This window comes from Engystomops pustulosus, chromosome 2, assembly GCF_040894005.1.
Source record: "Engystomops pustulosus chromosome 2, aEngPut4.maternal, whole genome shotgun sequence".
Classification (NCBI taxonomy): Eukaryota; Metazoa; Chordata; class Amphibia; order Anura; family Leptodactylidae; genus Engystomops; species Engystomops pustulosus.
This window is the reverse complement of record NC_092412.1, coordinates 83,470,506-83,481,529: the sequence shown is the minus strand read 5'-3', so window position 1 is coordinate 83,481,529 and position 11,024 is coordinate 83,470,506. Positions and strand designations below refer to the sequence as shown.

At 37.4% G+C, this 11,024-nt stretch overlaps 1 long non-coding RNA gene across 1 annotated transcript; it reads right to left on the bottom strand.

The window, feature by feature from the left end:
• Nucleotides 1–1,069: 1,069 nt before the first annotated feature.
• Nucleotides 1,070–9,494, bottom strand: LOC140116551 (uncharacterized). The gene is made up of 3 exons (XR_011852812.1): nucleotides 9,331–9,494; nucleotides 4,034–4,217; nucleotides 1,070–3,731 (listed from the first exon to the last, which is right to left on the bottom strand). It is a non-coding gene; the product is annotated as an uncharacterized lncRNA (long non-coding RNA).
• Nucleotides 9,495–11,024: the final 1,530 nt, after the last annotated feature.

Here is an 11,024-nt window from a genome sequence, read left to right as displayed (position 1 = left end):
GTAAATTAGGCTGAGCACATGGAGAGAGAAAATGATGTCACCCGTGTTACGTCGCCCCTCTCCTTCCCCGCTCATGTCTGTATGTAATATATAGTAAAACTTGTGCTTTATCTGCTGCCTGTGAGAGACACATACATCAGCAACACATGTACCTGGCATGCTGTCTTTTCCTATACACATGTGGGAAGTATCCAAATATGTTTTCCAAAGTGTTAAATGGTAAACAATGCCAAACCAGTGGGATTAAGCCAAACCAGTATATCTATTCCAGAAGGAACAGACTGCCAACTGTAGACAGCACTGTTTCAACCTGGTTGGGTCTACTCAGTACAGTGTAGGGAACTGGATTGGCTGTGTGAGAGGCTATTGACTAGGGTCAGACAGTAGGTGTTCTCCTTATGGAGAGATTGCCAATTAAGGCCACCTTAAAGGCATGTGAAGACTGGTGGTCTTAATTGGCAATCTATCCATAAGGAGAAACAGTGCTGTCTACAGTTGGGAGTCTGTTCCTTTTGGAATAGATATCCTGTTTTTGGCTTAATCCCACACCACATCTTTAGACTTCTTGTAGCATGGTTTTCCATTTAACACTTTGGATAATGTTTTTGCATACTTCCCAGAATTCCCTAGTGGAGCATCTATAGCTTTAAGTCTCCACATGCCTTTAAGGTGGCATTAATTGGAAATCTCTCCAAAAGGAGAACACCTACTGTATGACCATATACACACGTGAGGGACACAGACATCAGCTACACAAGTCCCTGACATGCTCTCTTCTCCCATACACATGTGCGAGACACAGACATCAGCTACACATGTACCTGACTTGTTCTCCTATACACATGTGATAGACACAGACATCATCTACACAAGTACCCGACCTGTTCTGCTATACACATGTGAGAGACACAGACATCAGCTACACAAGTACCTGATATGCTCTCCCATACACATGTGAGAAACACAGACATCAGCTACACAAGTACCTGACATGCTCTTTTCTCCCATATACATGTTAGAGACACAGACATTAGTTACACAATTACCTCACATGCTCTTTTCTCCCATACACGTTAGAGACAAAGACATCAGGTACACAAGTGCCTGACATGTTCTTTTCTCAAATACACATGTGAAAGACACATACATCAGCAACACAAGTACCTGACATGCTTTCTTCTCCTATACACATGTGAGAGACACAGACATCAGCTACACAAGTCCCTGACATGCTCTCTTCTCCCATACACATGTGCGAGACACAGACATCAGCTACACATGTACCTGACTTGTTCTCCTATACACATGTGATAGACACAGACATCATCTACACAAGTACCTGACCTGTTCTGCTATACACATGTGAGAGACACAGACATCAGCTACACAAGTACCTGATATGCTCTCCCATACACATGTGAGAAACACAGACATCAGCTACACAAGTACCTGACATGTTCTTTTCTCCAATACACATGTGAAAGACACATACATCAGCAACACAAGTACCTGACATGCTTTCTTCTCCTATACACATGTGAGAGACACAGACATTAGTTACACAAGTACCTGACATACTTTCTTCACCCATACACATGGCTGCATCCTGTAGCAGCTGCATCTCTCATACACACACAAGCTGCACCAGTAGTGTAACATCATCATCACAGTCAAGCACTGGGGGTATGGCTTTGCCTGACACTCATGAATAAGCTGGACTGCTGAATATGAAAATGGCTCATTTGACCCATCTCGGGTCATTTGCATACAGGTTTAGGACCTGCTTGTCTAAGTTTACAGTTATGTAGAGAGACAATGTAGGAATAGGGGAAATGCTTTCTAATGGTTGTTTATTAAAATAAATTTAGTTGTGCAGTTTGCCTGTGGAGTGTGCACAATGTGCCAGATTAATCTGGCACCACCTGCAAAGCTCTGGAGGTGTTCATGCTGCAGAATTGTGGTGTAAATAGAATTGTGCCGCATGTCAGTAATAAATGTGACGCAAACTCCGACTAGGCACTAACACTAACAACACATTTTTTCCTTCTTGTCAGACACGGTGCAGCCACAACGCAAAACTGGTGCATACGCTTTATAAATACATGTGCAAGTGGTGAATTTCTCACTACCTCATTTGTTTGCTACAGGAAATATCCCCATGAATAATTGTATAAGCATTTTATTTAATATAATATCTTTAAAATACGTTGTTCACAGCTATTTTTGTTCTTTGCTGTTCAATTTTATATCCCTCAACAAAGTTGCCAAACATTTAAGCATGTAACTACATTCCCAATGGGGAATCTTGAGACTAGGGAGAATTATGTGTGCTGCCAGGATTCAATATGTAATTATTGTGATAAAATTGGATGGTTTTATGTTTAAATATGCCAGTGCATTCATTGTCAACTAGAGGCAACATTTAATGAATAAACCTGAAAAGGAGATTAAATGGGACTCGCAGGGATACTTCATCCATTTTCTGAGTATATCTTTGAGGAACTTTCTTGCCCTTAATTATGCATCTTCACTACAGTGTTAATACTGCTCCTGAGATTCTTGATCCAGCAAAGTCACTCAACGTAATAGGTGTGAAAATCGTTGAATAAAGATCGAGAGTTTATCCAAAGATGCTATTACTCTTGGAATTGCCTGAATCAAAATCTTTTAGTAATACATTATATACATAATTTGAGATAGAAGTGCACTGAAGAGCAGCATGAAAAGCTACATTAAACCTATTTTTTTTCTTTTAAACAAGCAAGTTTTGATATTTCTCAGGCACACTGCCCTGAAAAAGTCGAATACACAGCTTATGAAAAGAACCTTTCATTTGCAATCTTGAACGTTTTTTTCTTCAGTTTCACGTCAAGATCTATTTTGGCAGCGCGCATTGTGTCTCATGCTCCCTCTATAAGCAAGTGAGTCACGATGAGCTGGAAGTCCTTTATATTCATTAAGTGTGAACACTGTAATGAGGCATTTGAGGTGTTAGTCAGACTTTATGGAGAGGAAATCCCTCTTGCGAAGTTATGACAGATCATGGAATTCCAAGATGGAATGTTTTACAGGAGGACCGTATGTTCTGGGAACCTGACTATGCTGCAGCCGCAAAATGATGACACATTAAAAAAAGTAATGAACAGCAGGAGGTTTTGTTCGTAGAATGTGTTCTTCCTTCTGTTGGATAGATGTGTATAAATTTATATTATGCTGTCGGAATGGGCTACTTATGGTGACAGATGTCACATAACATTGTTAACAGCTCTTTAGCTTCCATTTACTTGACTATTTACTCTTGATGTATATGGCTCAATTACATTGAAGAGCAAAAGGGTAGCAATGTTTTGAACTTGTGACTTTCCAGCACTATATCTCACTATTACAGCTTTCTACATGAAACTACCATTATATTATAGACAATCATCATGGCTATCTCATACATAAATATGATGTGTAACTATTTAGCATATGTTTAGTTATGCAGCTTCTTGTCATGTAACTGCATTGTCTTTATTTTGCTCCTGATGGTGGAACAATGTTTTTCTTCTTGCATTCTACAAGTTACAGATTCCATAATAGCTCATTCCCAAGTAAAAGGTCGCTGGTTTGAATTTAGGAGTAGCCATAAATGGGGGACAGCAACGTCCAGTGCCAAAAACTCCCAAACTGCATCATGTAACTGCCTTGACAATTGGAAGAATATGAATCCTGAGAAGAAGACTTCTTTCCTGAGTGTAAAAGATACAAATACTTTTTATATTATTTGCCAATTTTATTAAAGGTTCAGGACAATAAAGTTTAAATAAAGTTATCATATTAAGACACAGTAAAGAAGAAAGATGCATTAAATGCCTATGGGAGGAAGATCACTTTATCTCTAGATCTTCATATTGTTAATCCCACAATATTCAAGCTACAAACTACAATTTTAGAAACAATCTTTAAATCAATTGAAGTAACTGATTAAATGTAAAAGGAAAACTTAAAGGAAATCTACCATCAATATCAAGCATGGATAAGGGACACTTACTGATGGATCCAGGCATCGGGACTGTGGCAATCTTCTTGCACACTGTAATGAGTCTGCAGCACGGAGGGGCTTTGGCAAGACCCCAGAGCCCTTCTGGATCATTACTATGATTTTACCGGTTGATTTTTAAAAGGAAGGAGGCCATGGATATCAGCCTCAAAGATAAATTAAACAAGTCCAAAACCTGTAAAAACCAAGAAAGGACACTCACATGTTGTAACATATGACATCTAGACTCACCAGGTTATTTTGTAATTATTTTCACTCCAGCAAAAAAATGTTCTTGTACTATCCAATCCCTGCCATCCTTATTTTTTTTTCAATTCTTCATATATAGTGCCAACAAATTCCATAACAGGAGACACAATTATGTATGTGGCTTGCTTAATCAATGTACCTCCAATCTCATTTTGAATGCAACCCTAGCCAACCAAGGTAGGTATATTTTATTATTTTAAGCAAGACGATTAATATGGGTTTATTTGTGGACAGGGAAACTGCACCATGAGTATTCTACTCTTGTTTGTTTTAGTGTGGAGACCACAGCACCAATATCCAACAGTGCTAACCTCTAAGGCACCAAGTTCTACACCACACACAGGCGTACACCGGGACAATGTTTTTGGAGGAAAATACATATTAATGAAAGCATTGATCATATCATGTCATATCAAAATTTACTATATCAACATTTTATACATGTATTAATATGATTTATACTATTGCTATACTTGCTTCCAAGCCACACACTCATGTATCATAAGGCACAAGTAGCTGTCGTAACAACTTTACGTATTCTGCTGGTCTAAGGCTAATACCAACTTGTTTTCTATTTTTGTTGGAAATTGGATTAATTTCCCTTAATGGAAAAGTTACTAGCGTACTTTAATTTAAGAAGCAGAGTTAAGCTTTTTCTACGTAATTGAATAAACAGCTCTTAGGGAATACACAGGATATGAATGTAACGAAAGTCGAAGTTTTAATCTTAGAAATGTGTTTAATGAATTTATACTGATTCTGGTGTCTATTCAACTGATGCCTAGCAAATAAAAGCAATTATTAATAAGGTAGTAAATTAGTAGAATTCCATTACTTACATGTTCACAGCTATATATAAGTGTCATACGACATAAAGTTAATGGCTTAATACCGTTATCCCTCTGAATCTATTACAAACCATTTACATCCATTCTTGTATCCATTAAGCATATCCATTAGGAATCCCAAGAAACCTTGCCGCATGACAGAGATAGTTAGGATTACTGAGAATGTTCATTGTGATGCTTGCTAAAGCTCATCTGCATTATAGGAAGGAATGATGCTACCTGTGCATCACGAGAAACCAAGAAAGGGGTATTGCCCATTCTATTAGTCCTGTCCGACCTGTTCATTTTCTTCTCTACCACTACAAAGTTCCTTCCACATCCAAAAAATGATTTACTATTAGAAGATTATTCAAAACATGGTGACACACATTAGATGTATGTTGGCAATACCATTGAATTTTTGCTTTTTGAAAAGGTATGGGCATGTAGTTCCAGAAGGAATGAGCACCAAAAAGAAAGGAAAATCAAAAATATGCAGCAAATTAAATCTACAGGCAAGAGGCTTTATTGTACTGGTTTTAACCTTCAAGCTCCACTTCTTATTCCTATTTAATGTAGTTCTAATGGATAACATTAACATAATGAAATAAAAGGTAAAATGTACGCATTCCATCTACATCTGTCATGCCATCGCCAACAATGATAAAAATAATTGTGCTTTTTTTTCACTTTGTCGAATAGTGTCGCATGCTGAGCTATTTAGTCAGTAAAAATACTGTTCCATAATGGCCAGAGAGAGGAAGGTGCTTAAATAGAGTGTTTGACATTGTAATAATAGGTATTTTTTAAGAAAACATTTGCCTTAGAGTTTTTTGACATGAAAAACGCAAGGGAACAAAATCTTGTATGGTGATTAACCTTTTGACTTAGACACAATGAATATACATTGTAAATTGTGAGTATATGATATAATTTATGTAATTATATGACATTCTGTGATTTCTCGAGGTTTTCCCCTAATTCTAACTGATCTAGATGTTTTCTATATGGTGCTCATTGCCACTATGACCATTTAATCTGGCCATGCACATTGGATATCTGTTATCTATTTTTTTCCACCCCCAAATACAAATACGTGGGTGCACTGTGCCAGCTGACTGGTGTGGCTTTTGGCTAATTACAAGGTATTTAAAGGAAATCGGCCATCAAAATCCATCATGATAAACCAGGGACACTTATTCATAGATCCAGGCACTGTGACTGTGGATATATTCTTATATTTGTTATCCTTGGCCTCCTTCCTTCTAAAACTTCCTTTAAAAGTTCTAAAACTTTTAAGATGATGCCTGAGGGCTCTTCTGGTTGTTTCCCAAGGCCCTCAACTCTGCAGTGTCACAGGCTGTTACAATGAGCAGAACATGTCTCAGCCCCCCCCCCCCTTGCACTCTCCCTCCTCCCTCTGCCTGGTTAATCTAGGGAACTGCATGGAAGTGCATGTAGGGGGGAGACCTGCTCTTGTCATTGAAACTGCAAGTGAAAACACCTTCCAGAACACCACAGACTCATTAGCATAAATGTGAAAGTTTTTTTTAGCAGGAAGGAGGCCATGGATGACAAATATAAGTTGATTGCCATAGTCAAGGTACCTGGATCAATGACTAAGTGTCCCTGGTTTATCATAATGGATTTTGAAGGTAGATTTTCTTTAATTATCCCTTTCTGCATTCAAGCTTTAACCCACATACAAGTATCTTAACATAGTTCCAACAAGGACACAAGATCATTGTTTTACAGAGTAGTCCTGGGGTAGGTGTAAACTGGTTGAACAAAGTGCTTGCTACGTCACAAGGGGAGGTTATAAAACCCCTTATGGGTGGAAGCACATGGTCTCGGTCTCAGTCTGGAAAGGAAGTTAGTCCCGGAAGTTCATGACAAGCTCCATGACAAGGCTCCTACCGCCTAGCCTGAAGTTACTTTACCAGGCTGATCATCGCTGTTCGCAAGGCCGCACTAGACAGCCACTCTGGTATTCAGGACCCCGACTTCCTCCTGCCATAGAAAAAGGTCAGGCCCCGGTGTGGGATGTTGCAAAAAGAGTCTGAACAAAGCCATACGTTGACCAGGCAAAAACATCTGAATACAATATGATAAAAAAAACTATTAACCCCCGAGGGGGAAATTACTGGATTACAACACAAATGTTGAAGATCAGGGCAAGCATATAGGGATCAGAGTCATCAACTGAGTAGAATCAGAATAGTTGTTAACCCCTTATCAATGTGTGACATAATAGTACATCACACATCGGTTACTGAAGTGTGGAGAGGGCTCACGGCTGAGCCCTCTCCATACAAGCTGGGTGTTTGCTGCGTATTGCAGGTGTTAACTTTTTGACTGCTGCTGACAAAGCCGCCCTGTGACATCATCGGGGACCGACAAGTGATTGCCATGACAGCATTGGGTCTTTATAAGACCTGAAGTTGACATTCTCTGATGATCTGTAACAATGTTCCAGTGGCACATTGTAATAGATGATTTGCAAAATCCACAAACCGTCAAACAACCTAGGGTTAAAGTATCCCAGGGGGACTGAAAAATAGTAAAAATGAAAAAATAAAAAAAATAAAAGTTCTAATCACTCATATTAAAATAAATTAACAAACAAAATCATTAACACGTTAGGTATTACCAAGTCCCAATTGTCAGATTCTCCAAATATAACATTAGTTATTCTAGGTGTTGAACTCTGTAACAGAAAATAGAGGCCAAATGTCCGAAATGCCACTTTTGCAACATATAAAAATGTTTTATAAAAAGTGATCAAGTCCCCAAAATGGTAGCAAATAAACGTCATCTCATCCCGTAAAAATCCAACCTTACAAAGTTATTAGCAGCAGAAGATGGTGAAACAAAGATTATTTTTTGTACAGAAGGTTCAATTTAAAAAAAAAATGTATTAAAACAAAATAAAACCTATATAAATTTGGCATGCCCGTGATCATACTGAGGCAGAGAAATCCATAAAACTTTCCCAGTATATGGCATGAAATATTAAATAATGTCATCGAAAAAAAAAAGGTTTTGGATTTTTGAAGGTGGGGAGTGAAAAATGGAAACACAAATCCAAAAATGGGCCATGTCATTAGGGGGCCATGGAATGAAGCCGGAGTCTAATAAGGTAAATCTTCAAATAAAGCACACCTTCAGTAGGAACAATAGAGCCACAATACTCAGGAACATTTTATTGGGGTAGGGTGCCTTTAAATAACCGAGGTGTGAATTTGTATATGCCTTTTTACAATCTAGGGAAGGTTTTAAAATTACCGTAGTCTTTCATTTCTTTAAATAGTAATAAGAAATATTTTTTTATTATATTGCAAGCTGTTGCTTGCCATAAAGATGATATTGATTGAAAACACACACACAAATGATGGGACATATACCAGAGGCTTCAGGGTGAAAGGAAGGGAAAATGTATCTCCCCCACAACAAAATGGAAAACAATGAAATGTCATAGAAATAGAGATAATAAAATCTACGTTTGTAATTATTTAATTAGGTAGCTGCTGAGATGTCAAGTCAAGAAGGTCACATGTTTGGAAGTATTTTGAGGGTTAAAAACTTATAAGTTTTATGACCATCCTTTAGACCAATATTTATTAAATTGTATAGAAAATGTAATTTAATTTGTGAAATGATTTTTGATGCTGGTTCTCAGGCCCCATAGGCCAAAACATTAGTTCATCTCTGATAACCGCTAACAGAAATACTTATGTGCTACATTTTATTTCATTTTTAATTTGACACAAAAGGCAGAATTTTTCTACAAGGATACAACATGTAATTTTCACAATTTGCTGGCATTGCATTTAAAAAATCTATGATAACTGTTCTCCCCTCAGGGAAATCTACATGAATTAAACAACTGTTCTAAATATGTGAATTTTGCCGGCGCAGCAAAGAGATTTGGTAGGGAGATCTGCTGACAGAACATCTTGAACAATGTTGATAAAATAGTTTAACTAGAAAGCAAATAATAATATGATTTATTATGTTTTATATATAACCACCTATCACCTTTAACATTAAAGAGCTAATAAAGAGGCATAAAAAATAAAACATAAAATAAAACATAAATCATTAAAGTGGTATTCCCACAAAGACAATATTCTGAAATATACTCAGGATAATAAAATAACACATTCTCACATTGTTAACAATAATACAGCATTTCACTCATATAATTCCAACCTGTCTTCCAGTGTCCTGGGATTCGACCGTAAATTTTCTTCTGACTATGGTCGGACAGGATAGATTCTTCTCATGAATCTTTTCTTCTGTGTGCTCCCTGAGTGTCGGAGCTCTTCTTGGAATGATAGGGTGGGGGCCACTGCAGAGACAGACGCTCACATGAGGATTTCCTGTTGGAAAGCAGCATCGTGAGCAGACTAAATCTACAAGCTACAGACAGATAAGATCTATATAGCAGTGGAGGGATGCAGGGAACTGACAGTGTTTGTTATAGCTCAGATGTAGCAATGAAGAGTATCATTGTGTGTTATATCCATCTCATGGATTTCATCATCTCTCATCTCTGATCTGTGTCATCTCTCTTTTTCTATGTGTCAGATACTAGTACAATGTTAAGAAGCTAAATTAAAAGTGTAGTTTTAGTATCTGACACTATTGCTGTGCTTCACTTTTGACCTCAGCCTCTGGTAATACTAATTTTTTACTTGATTTTAACAGCCTCGCTAACCTAGAATACTTACACAGGGATTGTTCCTTACAGTCTATATGTGCATCAGTATTTGTCAACCATTGCTCCTTTAAGTTCATATATGCAATTTCATTAGAGATTGGGCATTGCCTATATAATTTTCTGTGCCTGCTACTATGTATAAGTTGACCATCTGTAATGATATCATTAGTGTTAGAACTCCAATATATTACACCTGTATGACATTTGCATTGTATTTCTAGTTATGTACAATAGCTAGCCTACCATCATCCTTACTTCTATTGCTATGTAATACTTGTATTATTATTATTTGTTACAGTGTGGACTTGGATTTGACTTGCAAAAATGTGCTTTAAGCTAAGATATGATTACTAGTTGTAGAAGCATGTATTTGGTTTATTCCCCGATTTAAATCTATGAACAACAGGCATCTATAAGTTGGGTATGTCCAGCTATTCTAACTAGGAGGGGAGCAATAACCTTACAGAAAATGAAACAGAAGATTCTTCTACAGCACAGCAATTTCTGTAATGTAATGAGCCATTTTCATAAACAGGGTGTAAGTTAAATGAAATCATAGGTTGCCAAGCAGATCATATGGCTGATAATATTTTGAGAAATCCTTCCAATTAGCCCAAAGCATTTAAGTGACCTTGGAGACCGAAGGGCTGTAGGTAGGCCTTTCATTCTGTACCAAGTGCCAGAACCAATGTCCAAACTTTTATCTAGAGAATAAACAGCGCATATGTGTGATAGTAAAATAGCAATACAAAGCACTTCCAATAGAATACATTCTGTACATTTTCCAAAAACCACAGATGGAATGATGAGTGTTGAACATTATGAAACCTTTTCTATATTGGTCTTTCCCGGTATGTTGGCAGCCATACTCCTACTTTATGAAACACTTTAAACTTATATTTTTTTATCCATACATCAACCAAGAAGGCCAGAAGTGTAACTAAAAATGTCTTTTTTATCAGCCAGTTAATCAGCACTACAACTCTGAGTTGTTAAGACAAATTGTATCTTTTAGTATCTATACAAGGAAGAGATATTAGGACTAGGAGCCACATTCTATATCTACTTCTATCTTCATGCTTTTTCTCTCCCAGACACAACAAGTCAATTATTGTCTATGACCAGAACATTCAGGTACTTGCCAGATAAAAGTAGAAGGAAATCGCTCTGTGCAGAGGTAGGA